Source organism: Acartia tonsa, chromosome 14, assembly GCF_053477335.1.
Source record: "Acartia tonsa isolate MP-2025a chromosome 14, ASM5347733v1, whole genome shotgun sequence".
NCBI lineage: Eukaryota > Metazoa > Arthropoda > Copepoda > Calanoida > Acartiidae > Acartia > Acartia tonsa.
In genome coordinates this window covers 16618360-16644203 of record NC_137273.1, presented here as the reverse complement: position 1 = coordinate 16644203, position 25844 = coordinate 16618360, and the positions used below count along the sequence as shown (strand labels likewise).

Here is a 25844-nt window from a genome sequence, read left to right as displayed (position 1 = left end):
AAACTGCCTTTTACCAGGTTTTGGGCTATTTTTATATGTTTGACATATTTGCCCATATCTTTTGTATTTTGGGTCCAATTTTAAATTTTTTTGCATTAACAGTTTCAAAATATTTTTTCCCATGGTTATGTGCATCTAGTATGTAATTTACTTTAACTGTCTTCATCATACAAAATAAAACAAGGTTTCGTGTTTATTTTCTCCAATAAATCTGTTCTTGATTTTAATAAATACACTTGAAATCTACTTCTACGTATTCCCATCCACAATTTTTTGTGCTTCGCTACTTGTTGTCATCCTTGTTTGGGTTGTGTTATGTTAATTTGTATCATTATTCATAAGTGAATGGTACATTTGAAATATGGCTTAATTATGATAACAATTATCCTTTTTAGTAGCGAAGCTACTCTATAATTCACAATGTCCGTCCGTCTGTCCGTCCGTAATTAATGAATTGGGGGAAACGTGATTTGCTCGGCTCCTATAAAAGGAGGTTTTAGGTTTTAGGCTATTTTTTATATTTTCCAAATTTTCCCCATATCTTTGGTATTTATGGTCCGATTTTCAAAAATTTTTCAGTTAAAGATATCAAAATTAAATTTCCCGTAGTTTGAAGAAAACAACGATGACGCTCAGACTGCCTTTTTGCAGGTTTTTGGCTATTTTTATATTTTTTAAATTTTTCTCCATATCTTTGGTGTTTATGGTTCGATTTTCCAATTTTTTTCAGTTACAGATATCAAAATTTAATTTCCTGTCGTTTAAAGAAAACAACAATGGCGGTCAGACTGCCTTTAAGCAGGTTTTTGGCTATTTTATATGTTTGACATATTTCCCCTATTGGTCCAATTTTAAAACTTTTTTGCATTAACAGTTTCAAAATATTTTTTCCCATTGTTATGTGCATCTAGTATGTAATTTACTTTAACCGTCTTCATCATACAAAATAAAACAAGGTTTCGTGTTTATTTTCTTCAATAAACCTATTCTTGATTTTATAAATACACTTTAAATCTACTTTTACTAATTCCCATCCACTATTTTTTGTGCTTCGCTCACTAGTCGCCGGAAGGAAAAAGCAGTTTTTTGAAACAGGCTCTCTGAGATTATTACAGATTCTGATATATACATATATAGACTAATGAAAAATGCAAAAAACGAAATCAAAAGAGTTCCTTCTTGGGAGAAAATCCGGGAAAAAGATTTTAGCTATTTTAACCTAAAATTCACATTGGCAAGCCTGCATAGAAATATACAGACATTTTAAACATGTCATTGCTCAGCACCTAGAAGTGATAGAAAAATGCTACGCATACCATATGGTATATAATATATAACGTTTTGGTATATAACGTTTTTGTACTATTATTATTTTTTGAGCTATCCTCTGAAGTAAACACAAGTTTAATAAATGCAGTTTTTTCTTGAATTTTAAGTTTGACACTTGTTACACAAACCTTTTAAAAATTATATTGCTTAGCACCTAGGAGTGATATAATTATTTTATATAGTTATATTTGTATATTTTGGGTGCATTCAATTTTAGCTTAATTAAAAATAGTCTTTGAAATGTGTGTGGTTTGACATTGTAGTAAGAGCCAAGGAGGGAGGGGGGGGGGGAGTTTATACACTTATAGGCAATGAAATTAAGTATAAAATTTTGCTCTGGATGTTTTTGGGTTTGTTGTTATAGTTATTTACCTGATTCTCTTTGTAAGATTTCTTATATGATTAAATCTACCAGTAAAATTATTTGAAATTGAATTTTGGCATTATCCTTCTAGGGGCTAGTGGGGTATAACAGCTCCAAAACACTAACATCTAAGGTTTGAACTTATTTTTAGAAATATCAAGCTAATTTTTTTAACGTGATTTTTTTTTTGCATATTTGAGCTAAGTACCCACTAAAGATTTCATTTTGGCACTTTCCTTCTTGGGGCTAGCAGTTTATAACAGCCCCCAAAACACTAAAATTATAAGTTATGAGCCTTTTTTTTAAAGATATCAAGATGATTTTTTAATTTAAAATTTATTTACATAATTGAGATACATAGCCACTAATCTTTCTAGGGTCTAGTGTGGTGAAACTGCCCCCAAAACTACTAAAACTTTAAGTTCTGGGCTTTTAAAAATAATATTGGGCTGATTTTGTGAAATAACTGAACTAAATAATCATTCATTAAAGTTCAACATGATATCTTTGAAAATAAGCTTAGAACTCATAATATTTGTATTTGGGGGATGTTTTACCCCACTAGACTCTAAAAGAAAAGTGCCAAATTGAAATCTGTAATAGCTACTTAGTTCAATTATGTGAAAAATGTTTACATTAGAAATATTAGCTTGATATCTTTTAAAATAATCTAATAGCTTATAATTTTAGTGTTTTATTGGCTTTTTACCCCACAAGCTCCTAGAAGGAAAGTGCCAAAAATAAAATTTTTAAAGTTTTACAGGTAGATCCAATCTTATAAGAAAATTTAACAGCCAGGGCAAAATCTTTAGTGGCTATGCATCTCAATTATAAGAATAGATTTTAAATTTAAAAAATCATCTTGATAGGCTCATAACTTATAATATTTGTGTTTTGGGGGGTGTTAAAACCCACTAGTACCAAGAAGGAAAGTGGCAAAATGAAATCTTTAGTAACTACTTAACTTAATTATGCAAAACAAAGTTTACAAAAATTAGTTTGATATCTCTAAAAATAAGTTCAAACCTTAGATGTTAGTGTTTTGGAGTAGTTTTACCCCACTAGCCCCTAGAAGGATAGTGCCAAAATTCAATTTTCAATATTTATTCTGGTAGATTTAATCATACAAGAGATCTTACAAAAAGAATCATGTTAATATATATAACAACAAGCCCAAAAACATCCAGAGCTAAATTTGATACTGAATTTCATTGCAAAAAAGTGTATAAACCCCCCCCCCCCCTCCCTCCTTGGCTCTTACTACAATGTCAAACCACACACATTTCAAAGACTATTTTTAATTAAGCTAAAATTGAATGCACCCAAAATATACAAATATAACTATATAAAATAATTATATCACTCCTAGGTGCTAAGCAATATAATTTTTAAAAGGTTTGTGTAACAAGTGTCAAACTTAAAATTCAAGAAAAAACTGCATTTATTAAACTTGTGTATACTTCAGAGGATAGCTCAAAAAATAATAATAGTACAAAAACGTTATATACCAAAACGTTATATATTATATACCATATGGTATGCGTAGCATTTTTCTATCACTTCTAGGTGCTGAGCAATGACATGTTTAAAATGTCTGTATATTTCTATGCAGGCTTGCCAATGTGAATTTTAGGTTAAAATAGCTAAAATCTTTTTCCCGGATTTTCTCCCAAGAAGGAACTCTTTTGATTTCGTTTTTTGCATTTTTCATTAGTCTATATATGTATATATCAGAATCTGTAATAATCTCAGAGAGCCTGTTTCAAAAAACTGCTTTTTCCTTCCGGCGACTAGTGAGCGAAGCACAAAAAATAGTGGATGGGAATAAGTAAAAGTAGATTTAAAGTGTATTTATAAAATCAAGAATAGGTTTATTGAAGAAAATAAACATGAAACCTTGTTTTATTTTGTATGATGAAGACGGTTAAAGTAAATTACATACTAGATGCACATAACAATGGGAAAAAATATTTTGAAACTGTTAATGCAAAAAAGTTTTAAAATTGGACCAATAGGGGAAATATGTCAAACATATAAAAATAGCCAAAAACCTGCTTAAAGGCAGTCTGACCGCCATTGTTGTTTTCTTTAAAGAATCATGTTAATATATATAACAACAAGCCCAAAAACATCCAGAGCTAAATTTGATACTGAATTTCATTGCAAAAAAGTGTATAAACCCCCCCCCCCCTCCCTCCTTGGCTCTTACTACAATGTCAAACCACACACATTTCAAAGACTTTTTTTAATTAAGCTAAAATTGAATGCACCCAAAATATATAAATATACCTATATAAAATTATTATAATATAACTCCTAGGTGCTAAGCAATACAATTTTAAAAAGGTTTGTGTAACAAGTATCAAACTTAAAATTCATGAAAAAAACTGCATTTTTAAAACTTGTGTATACTTCAGAGGATAGCTCAAAAAATAATAATAGCACAAAAACGTTATATACCAATATGAAAACTAGAGGTTATGAGCTTTCCAATGGTATGCGTAGCATTTTTCTACCACTTCTAAGTGCTGAGCAATGACATGTTTAAAATGTCTGTATATTTCTTTGCAGGCTTGACAATGTGAATTTTAGGTAAAAATAGCTTAAATCTTTTTCCCGGATTTTCTCCCAAGAAGGAACGCTTTTGATTTCGTTTTTTGCATTTTTCATTAGTCTATATATGTATATATCAGAATCTGTAATAATCTCAGAGAGCCTATTTCAAAAAACTGCTTTTCCCTTCCGGCGACCAGTGCGCTACTTATGGATGTTGTCATCCTTGTTCTCAATATCTTCTGTGTTTATGGTGCAATTTTCAAAAAAATTTTCAGTTATAGTTATCTAAATTAAATTTCCAGTCCTTTAAAGAAACCAACTATAACGGTCAGACTGCCTTTAAGCAGGTTTTAGGCTATTTTCTTTATTTTTCACATTTTTCTCCAGATCTTTGGTGTTTATGGTATGATTTCCAAATTTTTTCAGTTATACATATTAAAATTAAATTTCCTGTTGTTTAAAGAAAACAACCATGACAGTCAGGCTTCCTTTTTGCAGGTTATGTCCATTTTAAAATTTTTCCATATCTTTGATGTATATAGTCCAATTTTCCAATTTTTTAAGTTAAGGATTTAAAAATTGAATTTCCTGTCGTTTTAAGAAAACATGCATGGCGGTCAGACTGCCTTTTAGCAGGTTTTTGCTATTCTTATATGTTTTACATATTTCCTCATATCTTTGGTGTTTTCGTCCAATTTTAAAACTTTTTTGGGATATCAGTATCAAAATAATTTTTCCCATTGTTATGAGCATCTTTTATGTTATTTATTTTGATTGTCATCCTATTATATAAAGTAGTAAGCGTTTTTTGTCTGTCCCGAAGGATCTCGCTAACCGCTGAACCGATAATGTTCTTCTTTACAGTGAAGCTTCTTATAGGTCCAGTGAAAGTTTTAAACTATTTTTGGGGAGGGTGACTTCACCACCCTCCCCCCCCTCCCAAAAAAAAGATATTTTTTTACTCTTTTGAAAAATTTAAAATGGGATGAGGTTGACTTTTTCACCCTCCTTCCTTAAGTGCCCCTAGAGGCATCTAGGGGCGTAGCCGCTAGTCATTATACAAAATAAAACAGGGTTTCATGTTTATTTTCTCCAAAACCTAAATTAATAAATACACTTTAAATCTACTTGTACTTATTACCATCCATGATTTTATTTTTTGTGCTTCGCTACTTATGGATGTTGTCATCCTTGTTATACTATTTTTAGTAGCAAAGCTAATCTATAATTCAGTTTGTATGTCTGTCAGTCCGTAACGCTATGGGATTTACTCATTAAATTTTCCGTCATTTGAAGAAAACAGCAATGACAGTCAGACTGTCCTTTTTACATATTTCCCCATATCTTTGATATATTTGGTCGATTTTAAAACTTTTTTGCAATGACAGTATCAAAATATTTTTTCCTATTGTTATGCGCATCTAGTATGTAATTTACTTTAACCGTCGTTATCATACAAAATAAAACAAGGTTTCGTTTTTTTTTTCAATAAATCTATTCTTGATTTTTAACTCTTACAGATCGGGTGGGGGGGTCAAATTGACCCCCCCTCTAGTTTTTTCAATGTCATTTTTTTTGTAGGTAAGATAGAGAGTTTTGACTTCATGACTTTTTAAGTTTAGTAATTATACGTCGGCAAGAGTTGATCTTATAAGGATATCTGGTCTGTGTCGGTCGTGGCGTCCGGTCAAAGTGGGTTAGGTGGCACCAAATTTAGAAAAAATTCTAAATAAATCTTAATTTATTCATATGACTTTTGTGTATAAGATAGAGACCTAATTTTTTTGTGAATACTGGGATATCAATGAACATCTGAGAATAGTGGTGTTATGACCGTTTGAACGCTTCCTGATCGATTTTATGTCCTGCTTATATATATATATGTATATCGTGGCTTCTATTACAGCTAGAGACCTAAAAAAATTTGTGGTACATCTTTGAGCTATAATAAACTCCCGTGAGTAGTAAGGTCACCACTCCTTGACCGATTTTCTATTTCCTACCTGTAATTTTGCTGTTTGTAAGCTGCCAGCCGCCGAATTTCAAAACAGCTATAAACCAACCAAATGTTGTATGTAGTCTTTTATTGTGATCAGAAACAGATAAAAATATGAATTGGCGCCGTTAACCGCCGTTTTACTGCCTTAACCGCCGAAAATGGCGGTTTCCGTTATTTGCCATTTTTTGACGATGGTCAGAAATAGTATTTTTTTGTTATAAAAAATTAAAGTTCCACCTAAAATTTGGGGATCCTAGCTTTAAAATTGGTCGCTCTACAGCTGTTTTAATATTTAGCGGCTGGCCGCTAAAAAGCGGCTAAGAAGTGGTCTGACCGCTATGATTAGAAAAAGTTATTTTCTCTAAATATGCATATGAACCACCATAAAAAAAATTATGTCTCTAACTGTAACATGAGCCGATATAGAGGGGGGGGTCAAATTAGCCCCCCCCCCCCCCCCCCCCGATCTATTAAGGTGGGAATTGGGGCCCCATCCGTAATGGTTAAATCTACTTGTACTTATTCCCATCCACGATTTTTTGTGCTTCGCTACTTATGTTTTAATATTTTATAATAAAATCTATTTTTAGGTGTTCTATTTATATATTTGCGCTTACAAGGTCTAAAAATAAATACAACCTGCAGGGATCTAAAGGGATAAGACAAGGGCAGATAAATTGATGTACAGCCCCAATGATGATACACAAAATTACCATTTCTACAGTATACAATTAGTGGTTGAAACGATTAAAATTCAATAAAAGTCCCCTAAGTTTGAATGCACAATCTAGTAAATGATAAACTAAAGAAGAATATAAAAAAAAATCTTAAAACTAATTTGATAATTATCTAATCATTTATAATGTAATATAAATAGATCCAGATGTATACACAGACAACTACCTCCCTTACTTTTTCAATGATCTTTTTTGTCTGCTTTTAGATTATTTTCTGCTCTTGACTATGTTAGTATATGTGACACCATTGGTTGATTTTCAATAACCCAATAGAAAGGTTGCACAAGGTTGATGCGATGGGGAGATACAGTTATTTAGCCCTTTCTCCCTCTAGTGTTTTACTCCATCCAATTAACTATACACTATAGGCACTCTAATAGCATATCCTATTATATAAAGTAGTAAGCTTTTTGTCTGTAGCGCAGGACTGCTGAACCAATATGGTTCTCTTTTATAGTTACGCTTCATATAAATCCCAGGATGGTTTTAGTCTTTTTTTTAAGTCTGGGTAGAGTTTTAAGCTATTTTTATGCCCTTATCCCTTCGAAAATGGAGCCCCTTGATAATAGGGGCAATATAAATAGGGCTAGTACACTACAATAAGGGGAGGGAGGGATGAAGTGGGTGAGTGAGTCAGTCAGTGAGGTATAAAGATACTTTTAGAGAATCTTCGCACCTCAAATTAAATTTATATTGTATTGTCTCCATAATAACAGTAAGATTATCCCTTTTTAGGGGTGGGGGGGGGGGGGGGTAGGGGCATATTTAAAGTGCTTCTATTTAAAATTATTCGAGAGGTTGAAAGGGTTTATTTTTAATCTTTTAACCCTTTATATACGACGCAATCTTAATTTTACCGAGGGAGGGTTGGAACAAGGGACTGAGTGTTTATTACACTAGTCCCTAAAGTTTTATAGTAACGTTTTCCTATTCTAACTTTGGAATATTTTAATGAATTTTGATTGGTTGGTTCATTGAGTTAAATATCCAAACGTTTCAACCAATAATTGTAATCAAAATGTAATTTTGTGTATCATCAATTGGGATGCGCATCAATTTATCGGCCATTGTCTTATCCCTTTGGATTCTTGAGTTTACCTGTTCTGCCCCCAAATTCTTTAAAAACCGTTTCCATGTTTTTTTTTATCAGAAGCGAAGGTTTTCTACATTTGCATGATGTGAGTCCGTACGTCTATCCGTTTTTAAAGTTAAACATGGCTTTTCCAATTCTAAATAGTAAGTGTCTATATTCCTATTTAAATGTACATAATTGCTTTATCTTATTTTTTTTAGATTATTCTATACCAATATGAGCGATTACTTTTTCTGTTTTTTACCTTTTACCTTTTCGACAGATTTTTTATAAAACGGCTTGCTTTATTGCATCAAGATCCATGACAGATCTTTATAGGAAATAAACGTCTATATATGAGCTCGAGTCTTCCATTAGTAGAGTGTTTAATACTCATAGTGCTCCAAAAATCCATAATAAAATCTCATTGACCAGAACTATGAGACCCATTATTTTACTCTATAAACAATAAATTCTTTTTTTAAATTTTATGTTGCTATTTGAATTATACTAAAGTATTAAATTTCTATTCATAAAATAGAAAATTTAAATTTATAAAACAGTAAATCAAAGAAAACTTAGTTTTAAAATAATTTGATACTAGCGCTGCGTCTGTAATGTGTTCAGATATTAAACAAAAATTTAACATTTAACAAATATTTTAACCCTTTGGGGACGATAATTTGAAACAAAAAAATTCTAGGATCCTAAAATATTTTAAAGAAAGAAAGACAAAATTATAAATACGGTTTTCAATAAAAATAAAGAAATTTAAAAAGATGGAAGGAAAGGGAAGTGAGAGAGGGACATATAATCTCTAAAAAATGATGAAAAAACGAAACTAAAGTCGTAGTATCTTTTAAAAAAATCTTTAAGTGTAGTAACTTTTTTGTAGTTGGGTTGATATTCAGTGATTGGACAATGGAAGAAAAAGATTAATATTCAGAGATAGACCAATGCAATGGAAGAAAAAGATTAAGATTCAATCTAGCCAATAGCGAGATAATTTTAGAACGCCGCCTCTAGTCTTAAATATGACCATCTATAAAACAAGGATGACAACATCCATAAAAGCGAAGCACTGAGACACTAGAACAAACGGATATTAACACTTGTATAGTGTCAGAACTAAAAGATCAGAATATAAATGTATAAGAGTCGAAGCAAAATTGTAAGTTAATTTGTTGAAAAACTGCTTGATACAGGATAATGTAAGGACATACTTACATTTTTATGACTTGATTATAGAGTTGCTTCGCATATGATATTGTACTTTGTTGTTTCAGGAATCAATATACCAAAAGTCAGAACAATCGGATAATTTTATCACATAAAAATTAATTGGTAAAAAGGTTAAAAATCAACACGTTAAAAATGGACGTATGGCTATTCTAGTAACAATTATAGAGTTGATACGCTTTCTAAATTGTACCTAACTACTACAGGAATCATCATGCAAAGTTTGGAATCGGTAGGACAATTCTAACCTGTTTAAATTAACAAAAAGAGCTAACTGTCTATGACGTACGGACGTAAGGATGGAATGACCGACTCTAATTATAGAAAAGCTTCGCTTTTAAAAATCAACATTTATTAGTTAGTTCAAATAGCCGCCCCCTCCCCCTTAAAATTCGCCTTCGTCTAGATTACTTTTAAATAGAAACACTATAACGATGCCCTCCCCCCCTCCCCCTCCCATAAAAAGGGTATTACAGCAGATTCGTATAACTATTGTTAACTTCTTCCCCTTTTCCCCATTCTAATTATAGAAAAGCTATTCGCTTTTCAAAATCAACATTCATTAGTTAGTTAAAAAAGCCACCCCTCCCCCTTAAAATTCGCCTTCGTCTAGATTACTTTTAAATAGAAACACTATAACTATGCCCTCCCCCCTCCCCCTCCCATAAAAAGGATATTACATTCGTATATTTATTGTATACTTCTTCCCCTTTTCCCCATTCTATTTATAGAAAAGCTTTGCTTTTAAAAATTAACATTTATTAGTTATTTAATAAAGCCAACCCCTCCCCCTTTAAAATTCGCCTTCGTCTAGATTATTGTTAACTTCTTCCCCTTTTTCCCCATGTTTAATGTTTAATGTTTCAAATGATTGGTTGGTTCATTAAGTTTAGCTTTTAAATGTTTCAATCACTAATTGTAATTTACAGAAGCGGTAATTTTGTGAATTATTAATTTTGGATGTTCATCAATTAATCTGTCATTGTCCCTAGCTCTAGGGCCCCCTCAACTGATTGGGAAAGAATCATTTTTGAGAGGTTAATGATTTTGTGACACTATTTTTGACTCTTAAAAATATCTTCTTTATCTTATAATTTGTCTGAAGCTTAAGATCTCGGAAAATACTGGTCCGAATTGGTTGAACTTTTTTGTATAATACAAAGTAGTAAGTTTTTACCTGAAACTTAAGATCTCGGAAAATACTGGTCCAAACTGATTGTACTTTTCCGGGAAGATTTACAAATGTTTTGGGTGGGTTTTAGGCTATTTACCTGACATCCTCCCCTAGATGCTAAGGTGTATCCTCTAGTAAGTAACAAATTATCAACAGTAGAATAAAATTGCTCATGCAAGTTCTGAGATCTTTTAAAAAATACTTGGGGGGGGGGGGGGGGGGGTAAATTAAGTCATAGGCCTGCCTTAAACTAGCCTATTAAAAAGTCCAACCTATTCGAACCAATAATTTCCAACATCTTTTGCTATTTACACAATTTAGATAACAATTTTTTTTTAATATTGGAGTCACAGTTAAATTATACTCATTTTTCTCAATATTAAAATCAATGATTCTTGTTCTACTTTTGTTTGAGAGTAATGGAGGGACATTTGACTGTAAATTATACTGTTACCCAAAGTTTAATAAATACATTCTCATATTCGTTGGCTTTAAAACTGATGAACTGAAATTAGTTTCCGAATGTGAACACATTTTCCTAGGTGTTTCCCAATCCTATCTCAATATTTGCTACTAGCTAAAAAACCTTCAAACTTCAAAAAAAAATCAAAATTTGAATGTATTAACGATTTATACATTATACATTCAAAGTTTTAATTTTTCAAATTTTGATTTTTTTTTGTTGGAAGTTTGAAGGTTTTTTAGCTAGTAGCAAATATTGAGATAGGATTGGGAAACACCTAGGAAAATGTGTTCACATTCGGAAACTAATTTCAGTTCACCTTAAAACTTTTAATTTAAGACCCTAAGGCTTATTTTGTAAAGTTAATTATTTTAGTTAGAGTTTGAATATTGGGAATAATATTTTAATTAGGGTCGGTCCGTACGTCCGCAACGGTTAGCGCTTTTCGTTAATTAAGACAGGTTAGAATTGTCCTATCGATATGAAACATGTCCCCACCCTCCCTGGTATAACAATCACTTTATGTAAACGCACCTGTTTTCCCTAATACATGTCCTTATTATTTAAAAATTGTAAGCGCAACAACCCTGCATTTATAATTTATAAATAGAACATCTAAAAATAGATTTTAAAAATAGATTTTAAAAATAGATTTTAAAAATAGATTTTAAAAAATAGTATAAAAAGATGTTTAGTTGAATAATATGATCAGTATTGAAACTGAAGATGTCCAGAAAACTACTGGTTCTTGTCCTAGCCTTCGTGCTCTTGGAGGTAATTATATTTATTATTATCCTATTATATAAAGTAGTAAGCATTTTTTGTCTGTACCGAAGGATCTCGCTAACCGCTGATCCGTTATGGTTCTGCTTTACAGGGTAGCTTCACATAGTACCTAGGAAGGTTTGTAACTTTTTAGGGGGAGGGTACCACCACCCTCCCAAGAGAAATTGCCCCTGAATAGTCATGTACTGTATCGTATTATATATTATTTTCTATGCATAGTAAAATCAAAAGTCATAAGATTAATACCAGTTTTGATAGCCAGAGCCTGCAGCCCTCCGAGGCTAATAAACTGGTTTGATCTTATAATTTATTATCTATGATATAATGCGATAAATAATTATTTTTAGTATTATTTTCTTGGCTGTTGTTTGAGTTAGAGCTCTAATTTTATTGTTAAACATTTTCTAAAACTGGCTGTATTAAAAAAGGGTTAGTCAAATCTGCTATAAACGGTTTTTTAAAACCGTTTTTAGTAATTTAAAAACTTCAATTCTTATATAAATAGCATTCTTTTTTTTTTAGGTGATGGTCTGTGTTGGGTCTCCACTAAGCCCTCGACTAAGCCCTCGACTAGACTCTCCTCGAGGTGTTGGGAAAAATTTAAAACAGGCTGCAGCACCTAATGGCAGGTAGATAATTTTTATTATTAATTCATTGTAGCAAGATTCTCCTTAGATTTCAAGTGATTATGTAGATTACCCAAGGGCATCATCCGCTTGTAATGGGATGCAATACTCACTATAAGTCCACTATAGGATATTAGGTTAAGTAGCATCCAACTGACAACCATCATTTGATTGCACGACCTTTGTCTGAGAAGTCCTAACTGTGCATGGTAATGAGTTGCGCCTGTTTATGGGCCAAGGCATTTCCCCCAACTTTTAACTATTTATGTTGTGCACCTGATATATAGCAACAGTAGGAATCCTTATTAAGGTCTTTAGTTATGATGCTATGTGTCATATTGTATTAAAGGATTATTTTCTAATTATTTGATCCAGGAACTTAATAATCACAGAAACCAGTAAGCATTCGTTACCAGCAATATTGAACCATGAGCTGCACTTGACCCAATATTTGTATTTTTAGGAAAGATGGTAAATACGGATATTGGGGTCCCTATGGTTACTATGACTACTGGGATCCATACGGATACTACCCATACGACTATTATTGGTATGGTTAAGAATGTTGGCCATTAGACTTATTATTAATTATGTTCATTGTTTTGAAAATAAATATAAAAACAGCAAAACATTTTGTGTTTATGAAAGCAAAGTTTTTCTACATCTTTAAAAGCGAATCTTTTCTATAGTTAGGGTAGCTTCGTCCGTAATGGTTAGCACTTTTTGTTAATTTAGGCATGTTAGAATTGTCATATCAATTTCAAACTTTGCATGATGATTCCTATAACAGTTAGGTACAATCTAGAAAGCGTAGCAACTCTATAATCGTTAGCAGAAAGTCTGTACCATTGAAAACATACTGATTTTTTTTTTTTGACAACAAATTTTTTTATGCTAAGATTATCCTATTCATCTGATTTTTTTAATACTGATTCCTATTACAACGAGGTACAATGTTATAAGCGAAGCATCTCTATAATCAAGTCCTAAAAATGATAGTATCATGTATTTTGCAACAAATTTACTTACAATTTGTTTCAGATTTATGCATTAATATTCTGTTAATTCAGTTGTGACACTCTACAAGTGTTTATGTTCGTTTGTCTTTTCATTTTAGAGCTTCATTTTATAGATATTGTCATCCTTGTTTTTAAGAAAAACAGTGTGATTAATAGTTATTTCACGCATCATATTAAAAACGGCTTTCCTTCGGCACCTCGGGGCTAAAAAACTAGGTTTAATTTTATAATTGTACATTCTATATCTGCGGAAAGCCGTTTATAATACGATGCTAGACATATTTTTTTCGTATGGATGAGAATCGGTTCCTATCCACCGGATTCGAATGAATACGAGAAAAAAATATTATAGATATCTATTAAACAAGAGTGTCAGAACTTATGATTATATAGTTGCTGCGTTTTCTAAATCGTACCTAACTACTGCAGGAATCATCATGCAGGGTTTGAAATCGATAGGACAATTCTAACTTGCCTAAATTAACAAAAAAAGCTATCCGTTACGGACGGACGGACGGACCAAGCCTAATTATAGAAAAGCTTCGCTATTAAAACTAGGTTAGAAAGCTTTTTATCTCAGTGTTACTCAATTTTGTACATCAATTTATCATGTAATGTCTTATCCCTTAAGATCTCGGAATTAAATTGCAATTGCAAAAAATACAAATATCATATTAGAAAAGTGTTTTTGTTAGACAAAGAGGATGAATATATCCGCTGGATTAAAACCGGTGATCAGTCCTACTAAATAATCTTGTACAGCATCGAATTACACACAACTTGCCACGAATATGAAAATAAAAATCCTAAAATTATTACCAGTTTATTTACCATGATTTTTTATTTTAATATCCGTGGAAAACTGTCAATAATTCTATGCTGTAAATAACTTTACTTTTTTTGCTATATATTAGCGTTTTTAAAAGCGAAGCTTTTCTATAATTAGGGTCGGTCCGTCCTTACGTCCGTAGCGGATAGCTTTTTCCGTTAATTTATGCATGTTGGAATTGTCATATCGATTTCAAATTTTGCATGGTGATTCCTTTAGTAGTTAGGTACGATTTGGAAAGCGTAGCAACTCTATAATCATTACCAAAATGTCCGTACGTCTATTTTAAACATGTTGATTTTTTTACTGTTTTAACAACAAATTTTTATGTGATCTTATCATCGGATTGATCTGATTTTTGGCATATTGATTCCTGGGACAACAAAGTATAATGTAATAAGCGAAGCAACTCTATAATCAAGTCCTAAAACTATAAGTATGTCCATAAAAATTATCCTGTATCAAGCAGTTTTTCAACAAATTTACTTACAATTTTGCTTTGACTTCTTATAAATTTATATTATGATAATTAAGTTCTAACACTATACAAGTGTTAATGTCCGTTTGTCCTACCGTTTATGGATGTTGTCATCCTTGTTTTCTAGCTTTTTTGCGAATGAGAATATACAACTAATTTCACATAGTAATTATAATCTTTATTGTTTTGGTTTTATTTTAACAAAAATTATAATTTTAAAATTCGTTGATTTTCTTTGAGCGTAGCAAGTCAAAGCTAGATTGTGTCAGTCTGTGAGGAGCGCTGTCATGCTTTTTTGTCGATTGATTTTTGCAGAATTACAACCGAATCTGAATCATAAATTTTTATAGATATAAATTGACTCTATACTTTATCATTTTACTATCTGTGGAAAACTATTAAGTCAAATTGGAATATTATATTTTTTGCTTTTTTTTCTCACTTTGAAAATAATGAACTTATTAAAGATTTAATTAGCTATCACACGTCAGGGCTCGGCATCCGCCCGTCAGCTGCGATTAAGCCTCAAATTTACTCACGTCCGTCAGGATGCTTTAAAAAATTTTTGAAAAGAGGGATTGCCATATTTGGGTCGAGTTTAGAGTTATAGCTGATTTAGAAAATTGCCTAAGGTTGATTTCTCTGAGGCTAACTCTGAGGCTAACAGGCTGCTGAGGCGCAGCTGCCCTAACAAAAGTTTCTGTTCATCAGTAAAGAACAAGTTCTAACTTTTGTGATTTTTTTAACCCATACGTTACGAGCTCCCAAAGTTTAAAGTTTTGATTCACCCGAGTTCAACAAAATAGATTTTTTCAATAATTACTCATCAGAATTCAAAAAGTAAGGTGTCAAATTAAAGATCTTACTATTTTTTTCATATTTTTTTGTTGCGTTTTAGTACCTTAAAACCAACTTAATTAAGAAAAAAATTTAATCACATTAATATAAGAGGTCTACAAGAAAGAAAAAATAGCAAATCATATAAAAATCAACTACTACAAATCATTTTTCGTACTTAAACCTTAATGATTACAATAGTCTGAACATTTTTCTCTCACCTATCTATTATCTAATTTTTATGTATCAAAGATATTCTATTTTAACTGCAGATGTCCTTCTTATGTAGATCGTTATTCTTGTTAAAATTAAACTAAAGAGTGAAAGTAAGGAAAGTTGGAATGATATATTTCTTTATTATATTTAATTCAGCATATAAATCTCGTAAATACCCTAATTTTGGTCAAATTTTCTCTATTAAGTGCTAGTGGCGGCGTTTGTAGCCTCTATGGACATCTTAAAATAGATAGATAGATAAATAGATAGATAGATAGATAGATAGATAGATAGATAGATAGATAGATAGATAGATAGATAGATAGATAGATAGATAGATAGATAGATAGATAGATAGATAGATAGATAGATAGATAGATAGATAGATAGATAGATAGATAGATAGATAGATAGATAGATAGATAGATAGATAGATAGATAGATATATAGATATATAGATAGATAGATAGATAGATAGATAGATAGATAGATAGATAGATAGATAGATAGATAGATAGATAGATAGATAGATAGATAGATAAAGGTGAAAAGTCATAATAGTTAGTAGAAAAAAAACTGTTTAAAACCAATGAAATTGCCCTGAAAAACCAATATTTGGTCATATTTTTAAGTTGAAGTGGGGGGGAGGGGGGAAATCAACAAGAACAATAAATACCATACAAGCAGAAAGGGATTTTGGACTGTAAATATACCCCTCAACACGTTCTGCTATTCGTAAGGCTTTGGAAGTTGGGGGCTAAGCTGTTGTGTATAAAGAAAACTGCAAAAAAATCTTACATCAACTTCCCACTTTAATTTGTCACTTGAAAAGCTTGGTTTCCCCTTTTCCACCCCCTCTAGAAATACAACCCTTTTGGCAAAACCCTCTGCACGCCACTGATTTCATACAATTTACTAAAGGTTATATAGGAGTAATTTATCAGTTTTCAAAATGAAATATTCGAGGAAGGGCAAATAAATGTATAAGTAAAGATGTATAATCCAGACAACTACCTGGCACAAGTAGTGGACATTCTTTTCGTCTGCTAAAAATTCCTTTCTGTTCTTTTGTAGAGCCTCAGCTCCTTTCAAAGACCCAATACAAAATCAGGACAGGGTCCCCGCCGTGTGGGTCAGGACAGGGTCCCCGCCGTGTGGGCAGAATTACATATAGCTCATGCCCCCAGGGTCCCCGCCGTGTGGGCAGAGTTACATATAGCTCATGCCCCCAGGGTCCCCGCCGTGTGGGCACAGTTACATATAGCTCATGCCCCCTCATCTAAAAATTGTAAAATTGATATGTACATGTAGAGATGTAACGCATCAATATATATTCAGATATAGGGTTCCAGGACAAACGTAGGAGTGACAAACGTCGGTGTGGAAAAACGCAGGAGTGTCTAAAATATTCGGTGAATTAAGTATCTTTATACAGGTTACGTTAGGTTAAAATATGAATGTACAAATTAGCCCCGCGCATTTAAAAAAAAAATGATGGTTTTATATATGTTAGGTGTCCACTCCGACGTTGGTCATTCCTGCGTTTGTCTAAAGACCAGATATAGGATTTAAAAGAAGAAAAGAAGGTGAAAATATTTAGCTTATTGGATAGAGAATTTATTTCTGAAAATACCTTTGATTGCCAGGCCTTGCCTGAAAGTTCAAACTATGCATGGTAAGAAATTGCGCCTGTTTTTATGGGCCAAGACATTCGCCCAGGGAGCTAGGTAAAGGACACTGGGCTGTTTATTACACTAGTCCACAAAGTCTTACAATAACGTTTTCTTATACGTTGGCTCAACAAACTTAGGGATTTATTGAATCTTAATTTTGTTCACTAATTGTAATCTACAGAAGGGTCAATTGTATATTATCATTGGTGATGCACATAAATTTATCGGCCATTGTCTTGTCCCTCCCTTCACCCCTACTCTAACTATTGATGCCAATTGTTGCATCTGACATAGTAGCAGTAGGTACGTCTTTAGACTCTTTGGTGATGACGCGATATCGGCTAGGATTCGAACCAGGGATTTAAAGAGATAAGACAGACCTATTAATTGTTGTACGTCCCCAATTGTGGTACACAAAATTACTCCTTCTGTTGATTACAACTAGTGGTTTAGGCGTTTGAACACTCAACTTAGTCAACCTACATATCAAAGTCCCCAAAGTTGTTGAGCCAACGAATAAGAAAATTATTATAAAACTTTGGGGACTAGTGTAAAAAACATCCCAATGTACCATTCCTTCCTGGATTCGAACCCTTTACCTGTTTTTAATGTTTTTGCATATCTTTGTCTGTGTCAAATGGTTAATTTCTGCCACGCTTTTTAAATTTGTCCTTTTTCTTTCATAAGCAAAGATAAAGATTTTTTTAAAGAGTTGCAAATTTAAAAGTTTGTTGATCTTTCATGTAATTGCAAATTTAGGTGTTAACCTAAAATTTCCTTTTTATTTATTTTTTCTTTAAGTATTTGTAAAAAATGAGATTCTTAATTCATTTCTGGATGTGAAATGTTTAATTTTATTATAAATTTTGGATCGGTCCGTACGTCCGTAGGTAACAGGTAGCTCTTATCGTTAGTTTTGCAAATTTTGCATGGTGATTCCGTTAACAGTATACTATAAAAAGCTCTAATCTCCATAATCGTTACCAGAAAGTCCGTGGCCCATTTAAATATCAAACATTATCATATTAATTTTTTTATCCATTATTGTCATATGCCTTTGGATCCCTTAAGGTTGAGTTGGGAGGGGGAGGGGTTCAATAATTTATCATCACTTGTGCTATCCCTGTATCCTTGAGATACCCCGGTGGGGGAAATATATATTTTCAATAATTAATAACCCGTGCAGGCCTTTATGAATTATGTTTGTTTTAAGTGCCATTCAAATATCCTCAAATCTCAGGGAGAAAAGGAAGAGTTAATTATAATTATTTCCATGGTTCTTTATGGATTAGACAATGGACGATGAATTGATATTCCGTACATCCATAACGATTATAAACAAAATTACTTCTTGCTGCTCTTATCGTAATAATGTTTCTTGCGGAACAAGGCAGCAGTCTGTAACATTTTTGACATTTATAATATGACGCAGTTTAGAAGAAAAAAATCTTTACAAATATGGTTTATATAAAATTATACTTCTAAAAGATACTTTGCATTTTTTTTACTTAATTGCCATATAGATTTTTTTATTATAAATGTTTATAAATATTTTTTTTCCGTTACAACTGGCAAATATGCCTTTACTTTTATCTAAGTTCTAATTAGCTTTATATTACATAAATTTAGAAATTCTTGCATCATATTTGTATTTTAAATTTATTTTTGTAAAAATAAATATTAAAATATATTTTGTAATATAGATATTAAAATTCATCCGCGGTAAATATAAAAGATAATCGTCAGTTCAAGGTATAGATAAATATATTATATTCACAAAAAAAATTACTACTATAAATTGATTCTAGCGGCTACGCCCCCTACAGGCCTCTAAGGGCACTTGAGTAGGGGAAAGTTGAATTTAAAAAGTAAAAAAAAAAAGATGACAACATCCGTAAGTCGCGAAGCTAAAAAATTATGAATGGATATCTGGAAAAAATGTACTATAGAGCAGTGTCATACAAAAATCATTAAACTTGATAAAATAGAAAAATTACACAACCTTAAAATCACGAATGATTAAAAATCTAGGAATCGATCTAGCACCGCAATTAATAGACAAATCTTAATGAAACATATTGGAACTATGTAGAATGTAAGTAAAATTAAGTAATCCCTGAAAATTTCAGCTCTTTATCTTGAAAAGGAGTTGCAAAAATTAAGAAAACTTGAAACCCTTCGTCCAACTAAATAAATCAAAAAAAGCTGTCATGGACCTACATGAAGCTACCCTAAAGATGTCAACCTAATTATTCGCATAGCAAAATCTTAAAATACATACAAACAAACATCGCACCTCTTTTCAACACGGATTTATATAAGATATTTCTTATTGCATTAGATTTTATTAATAAAAAAAAGCGGAAATGATAAAATTAATTAATTAATTGTAATAAACGTGGTTTTAATATTAATGCTTATAGTGACAACATCATTTTAAAAATCATTTTCCAGTATGGCCTGTAAACCACAAATCTATCAAATAAGATCACCAGCTTTCAATAATTTTTCAAATATTTTTATAAAATGACCTATCAATTTCAAACAAACCTTTGTACAGTAAAGAATAATAGAAGGTTGGCAAGGATTAGATGTGATTTAATCGAAATATATTCCTACAAATTGAGCTGTGTGTTTTTCCTTGGATAGTCTCTTTTCAACATCGCTGCCGTGTATTATTCCATTATAAAATGACTGACATGGCTACTGCTATGTAAGCAGCATATATCACATAGGTTAACCTTATATATATAAGATAGATATACCCAGTCCTAAATAGATTCATGTTATTATACATCTTCATTCAAGATAAACAAAATAAAAACTTTTTAGATTAAAATTATTGATTAAAAAGTTTCGAACCATCGAATTACCGCACCCAAAGTTTTTGAGCCAGCAAATAAGAAAACATGGATACTATGTACACTAGGATATATAAGTTGAAAGGAATTTTAATGTTAGTGGGAGATTTGAAATCTGCATCAAATTTTAAGGACTTTTTTTTTTATAAAATTCGTTTTTTGTATAATTCTTTATCTAAAAGCGGAAATACAATTTAAGTTAATTAATTTTGACATCTGTGATTGTTGGATGGAAAACTATCTGCGCTCTGATTGGAGAAGCTTAAGTGTCGCACATCAATACCTCTCACGAGATTGTTTAGTCCATTGACACTGTACATAATTATCATTTGATTTATCTGTCCTTAATTTTTTATTCATATTAATTTTTTTGTTTGTATATGAATATTTAATACCTGTATTATAACACTGTTATTATTTTTACTTGTTATGTGTGTCATAAAAAAATATTCAACCAATTAGAGCGCAGGTAGTTTCCAATCCACCTATCCTATTGGTCAAAATTTATGAACTCAAATTGTATTTCCGCTTTTATATAAAGAATTATACAAAAAAACGAATTTAAAAAAAATTCTTAAAATTTGATGCAGATTTCAAATCTCCCTCTAACATTAAAATGCCTTCCAACTTATATATCCTAATACCCAGTCCTAAATAGATTCATGTTATTATACATCTTCATTCAAGATAAACAAAATAAAAACTTTTTAGATTGAAATTATTGATTAAAAAGTTTCGAACCATCGAATTACCCAAAGTTTTAGAGCCAGCAAATAAGAAAACATGGATACTATGTAGACTATGGACACCCTGATGTGATTCCACTAAAAATAATTCAATTTTTCCAAGTATATAGGGAAGTATGTACAGATCATGATTTAAATCAGCGTTGCGGAGACGTTTGATTTTGGTGCGGCTCCGGCTCCAGCTCCGGCTCCGACCTAAAATCAATAAAAACTCGACAGATTTTTTCCCCCACGTCTATTTTTGACTTTAGAAGGTTTTAAAAGTTCAATTTTTGATAAAAATGGACTTGAAAAACTTAAAAAGGGCATTTGCACATGACAAAACAGAGTTACCAAATTATAATTTATAATAAATCTCTTTATTTATCTATTCCGGAGCCGGAGCCGTTTTTTAACTAAAATTGAGGCTCCGGCTCCAGCAAAATATGATGGCTCCACGGCTCCCGGCTCCGGCTCCGCAACACTGATTTAAATTAACTCCAAAACTTTAAGTTAACGAATGTCAGGATAAGTTTGTAAACTTTGGGTCATTAACACTCATTTACACTGTCCCTCTATCTCAATGAATTTTCCTATTTTAAAAATATTTTAATTCGACTGAATTTTTTAGTTTATTATTTAATATTTTTATTATTTTATTATTCCAGTCATGCTTTCTTATTTTATATTTATGGAAAAAAAAACTTTTGGTATTTTAAGATTAGCTTTCAAAATTTTCTAAAGGGCTAGTCATTAGCTTCAGCCTGACTACAGTTTTAGTACATTCTACACACAGCCAAGCCAAACCTTTTTTATCACAACTCAAAACATTTTTTGGACTATCTGTTAAAAAAGCTGCAAAAAATGAGGCTTATTGCAGACTTTTTACTCTTGTCAAACGCCGGGCATTGCAGCAGTAGGTTTTTTACATCTTTAGTTGGACGCTGTGTTTTCCAGACTCGAACCAGACACCTTCTAGACAGAAAACAAACACGCTTATTGTTAAGTTACTCTGTAAGTCTGTCTATGTCAAAAGCTAGACTTTTATTTCTTATTTGTAATATCCAAGAAATTTAAGGGATAAGACAATGGACACTGTTAGTTTTTAAGCCAACGAATGAAAAGTTTTCTTATTTTCACCCCTTTTCTTTCTAAAAAAAAGTACATTATCCTTTCTATTATAAATTGTGGTAAGGACACATTTAGCAAAGTAATTTTGTAATTATTCCTCCAGACTTTAAAAAAGATAAAAGAATTAAATTGGGGCAATTTTGGATGGTTTCTGAAATAAGAAAATCCGCCAATTTTTTTGAATTTATGGAAAATAAAGGAGAAGGGGAAGGTTCTTCTATAGTTCGTGTTTACTTTAAATCAGGTTAGAATTGGTAATTGGCTTCAGATATTTTTTTCTCAATAAATAGTAGTCTGCTCAAATCATATGAAATATTTCTATAAACTTTTTCAAGGTAGGGTAACATCCCTTCAAGATCCCTAAAAGGGAACCAGCCAGGGCAGCTAGTTGTTATTATCAACATTCTTTTAAGAAAAACTCTGAATTAAAGAATTTATGTACGTGTGTCGCAATGGATTTAGAATATGTAGATATTGTCATAGATTCTTGATTCCCTGATAAAAAAGATACCCCACAATCACATAATTTTACTTTATCCTCTCCCCTGACATTGTATGTATTGACCAATATTTAAGGACTATATTAGCAACCTAATTTGACAAAAAAAATTACCCTGTCACAATATCCAAGTATTCTATATCCATGTGTGTTGTAGGTACTAAGCATACAACCACAAAAAAAAATTTTTTAAACAATTTCGCGCATATGCCGCGCACAGTTTTCTAAATATTTCTGCAATTTACGTTGGAAAATTATTGGCATACTTTAAGAAAAACTCTGAATTAAAGAATTTATGTATGTGTGTCATAATTACTGAGCATACAATCAAAAAACTCACAATTAACTATTATTACACAATTTTGCGCAAATGCCGCATATAGTTTTATAAATATTTCTGCAATTTATGTCAGATAATTATTAGCATACTTGAAGAAAAACTCTGAATTAAAGAATTTATGTATGTGTGTCATAATTACTGAGCATTCAATTGAAAAACTCATATTAAACGTTTTTGCGCAAATGCCGCACATAATTTTTTAAATATTTCTGCAATTTCCATCAGATAATTATTAGCATACTTAAAGAAAAACTCTGAATTAAAGAATTTATGTATGTGTGTCATAATTACTGAGCATTCAATCGAAAAACTCATATTAAACGTTTTTGCGCCAATGCCGCACATAATTTTTTAAATATTTCTGCAATTTCCATCAGATAATTATTAGCATACTTGAAGAACAACTCTGAATTAAAGAATTTATGTATGTGTGTCGTAATTACTGAGCATACAACCACAAGACTCATAAACGGTTTTCTCCATGATTCGTCTCAGTATGAATTATAAAGTGGAAAAGTGAACATGTAGAAAAAAAGCAATATAATGTTTGCATTTATGTAAAGATCTCATAAATTGCTAAGCAAAGATATGGGAGATAAGACAATAGAAGATAGAATATAATTCTTGTAGATTTACCAAATTTTTTTAATTAACTCCTCAAAAAATATAAATACAAGCTGCTAAAAAAAATTTTAAAGGAAGCCAAAAATAGGCAGTTTTCCTCATATTACATTTGGACCACAAACTAACTTTTGAGAGTAAAATATTTTTATTTTTGATAAGATTAGGTTAAGTAAAGGTTACAATGGTACCTCAGAAATAGTAAATGATAGAAATATGGCCCTACAAGGTTAGTGCCCATTGAACTTTTATCGTGTAAAGTTGAGAAAGAACTCTACAAAACAAGAAAACCATACAGCAATTTTTATACTGCTATCTTAAATAGAAGCCAAGATATAACATTTGTTAGTGTATTTGGAAAAAATCTTACAGGAATTTGCACTACCGTCGTTTTTTTTTGTCAAAACTGATTTTTAGCTTGTTATTGCTGTTCTGCTAGTTGTCTGTAAAACACCTCCCTAAAGCTCACCATCATAGACCTCCAAGGTTGGGGGTAAAGGGGTGATTACCCCCTCAAACTTTGAAACCCATAACTTTACCTCCATCAAATTTTTAAAAAGAAGAGTAGACTCCCCCCCTCCCCATAAAAAAACAAACTTTGAAAACCCTCATTTTATCCCACTCAAAAGCATGGACGTCACTGCGAGTCACCACACTTCAATTTTAGGTTAAAAAAGGGGTCAAAATTTTGGGGTACGCTTCGCGCACCCCCCTTTCAAGCCACCTTATTTTCCTTTTCACTTATGTCTTTTTTGTTCAAAATTTCAGAAAAGAATTAGTAAAAGTGAATAATGAACCAAAAATGAAAAGCAACTTTTTTATCATGAAATTTTATTGAAAATCACTGTTACAATGTGAAAGTCAATTTATAAGGAAGGCAAAATATAAAATTTGTGTCATTTCGTGTAGATATTTGGAGTGCTTTTATGAGGGTCTAAAGGGATAAGACATTGGCTGATAAATTGATGTATATCCCCAATAATGTTACACAAAATTACCCCTTCCGTAGATGAAACATTTGGACACTTAACAATTTTAAGTTCTCTTTTATTTATCAAACTAATAGCTGCGCCCCTAGCATCTAGTGGCTCTGTATTTAAAAGGGAAGGGTGGGTAGAAAAATAGCTTAAAACCCTACCAAGACTATAATATATAAATAAATATTTTAACACAATAACGGGAACATTTTGAAGTTGCCCTAAAATGGAGAACTCAATCGGTTCTGGATATCTTATTCTAAAGAGAAAAAAAACCTTACTACTTTAAATAATAAGATAATAATAAAATATTTTTGACCTTTTTTTGGCAGAGTTCATTTGTGAATTGTAGCTGTGATTTTAAGTTATTGTAAATAAGAAAGAAAACAGGTAAAAAATCAGGAAATTTTAATTTTTTTGTGAAGCTTCTCTACAAGTAACATTTTGAATGTCAGTTGTTCTCTTGATCATTTTCCTATATTTTCCCCTCACTTCTGTCTTTTATCTTCAAACTAATATCTTTGTACAGGCCAAACATATATTTCAAAAACTAACGTTTTCAATCTCAATCGTCCTTGTAAAGAAAAATAACAGAAATAAGTAAATAATACATACAAAAGTCTATTTAAAATAAAATTAGAGTTAAATATTCAATGTTATTTTTTTCTGAGTTGTAGTGATCCATTGTATCTTAACAGAAATGAGGGGGTGGGCGGTTAAAAAAGATGTTAAAAGTAAATTTTCATAATCCTTATTAAAAAAACCCACATATTAAACAAATATCCTTGTTTTGTTTGTTAAGGATGTTATCTCCACTGTTATTCTCTCTGGCCTTCTTGGGCAAAACTGCACTAGGAATAATTCAAATTTAACTTATTATCTTATCTTATCTTATCTTATTTTTATCTCCACTGTTATTCTCTCTGGCCTTCTTGGGCAAAACTGCGCTAGGAATAATTCAGATTTAACTTATTATCTTATCTTATCTTATCTCCACTGTTATTCTCTCTGGCCTTCTTGGGCAAAACTGCGCTAGGAATAATTCAGATTTAACTTTTTATCTTATCTTATCTTATCTTATTTTATCTTATCTTATCTTAAGGGATAAGACAATGGTTAATAAATTGATGTACAATTGTACATTGTATATCCCCAATGAAGATACACAAAATTATCATTCTGTAATTTGCAATTAGTGGATCAAACGTTTGGACACTCAACTTATGGAACTAACTACCTAATCAAAATGCAATAAGAAGTCCCTAAAGTTTTTAAGCCATGATAAAACTTTGG

The 25844-nt window shown here is 31.5% G+C and overlaps 1 long non-coding RNA gene across 1 annotated transcript; it reads left to right on the top strand.

Annotated features, from left to right (window-relative positions):
• Positions 1-11592: 11592 nt before the first annotated feature.
• On the top strand, positions 11593-12974 carry LOC145305931 (uncharacterized). Its single transcript, XR_013874835.1, has 3 exons — positions 11593-11707; positions 12242-12348; positions 12809-12974. It is a non-coding gene; the product is annotated as an uncharacterized LOC145305931 (long non-coding RNA).
• Positions 12975-25844: the final 12870 nt, after the last annotated feature.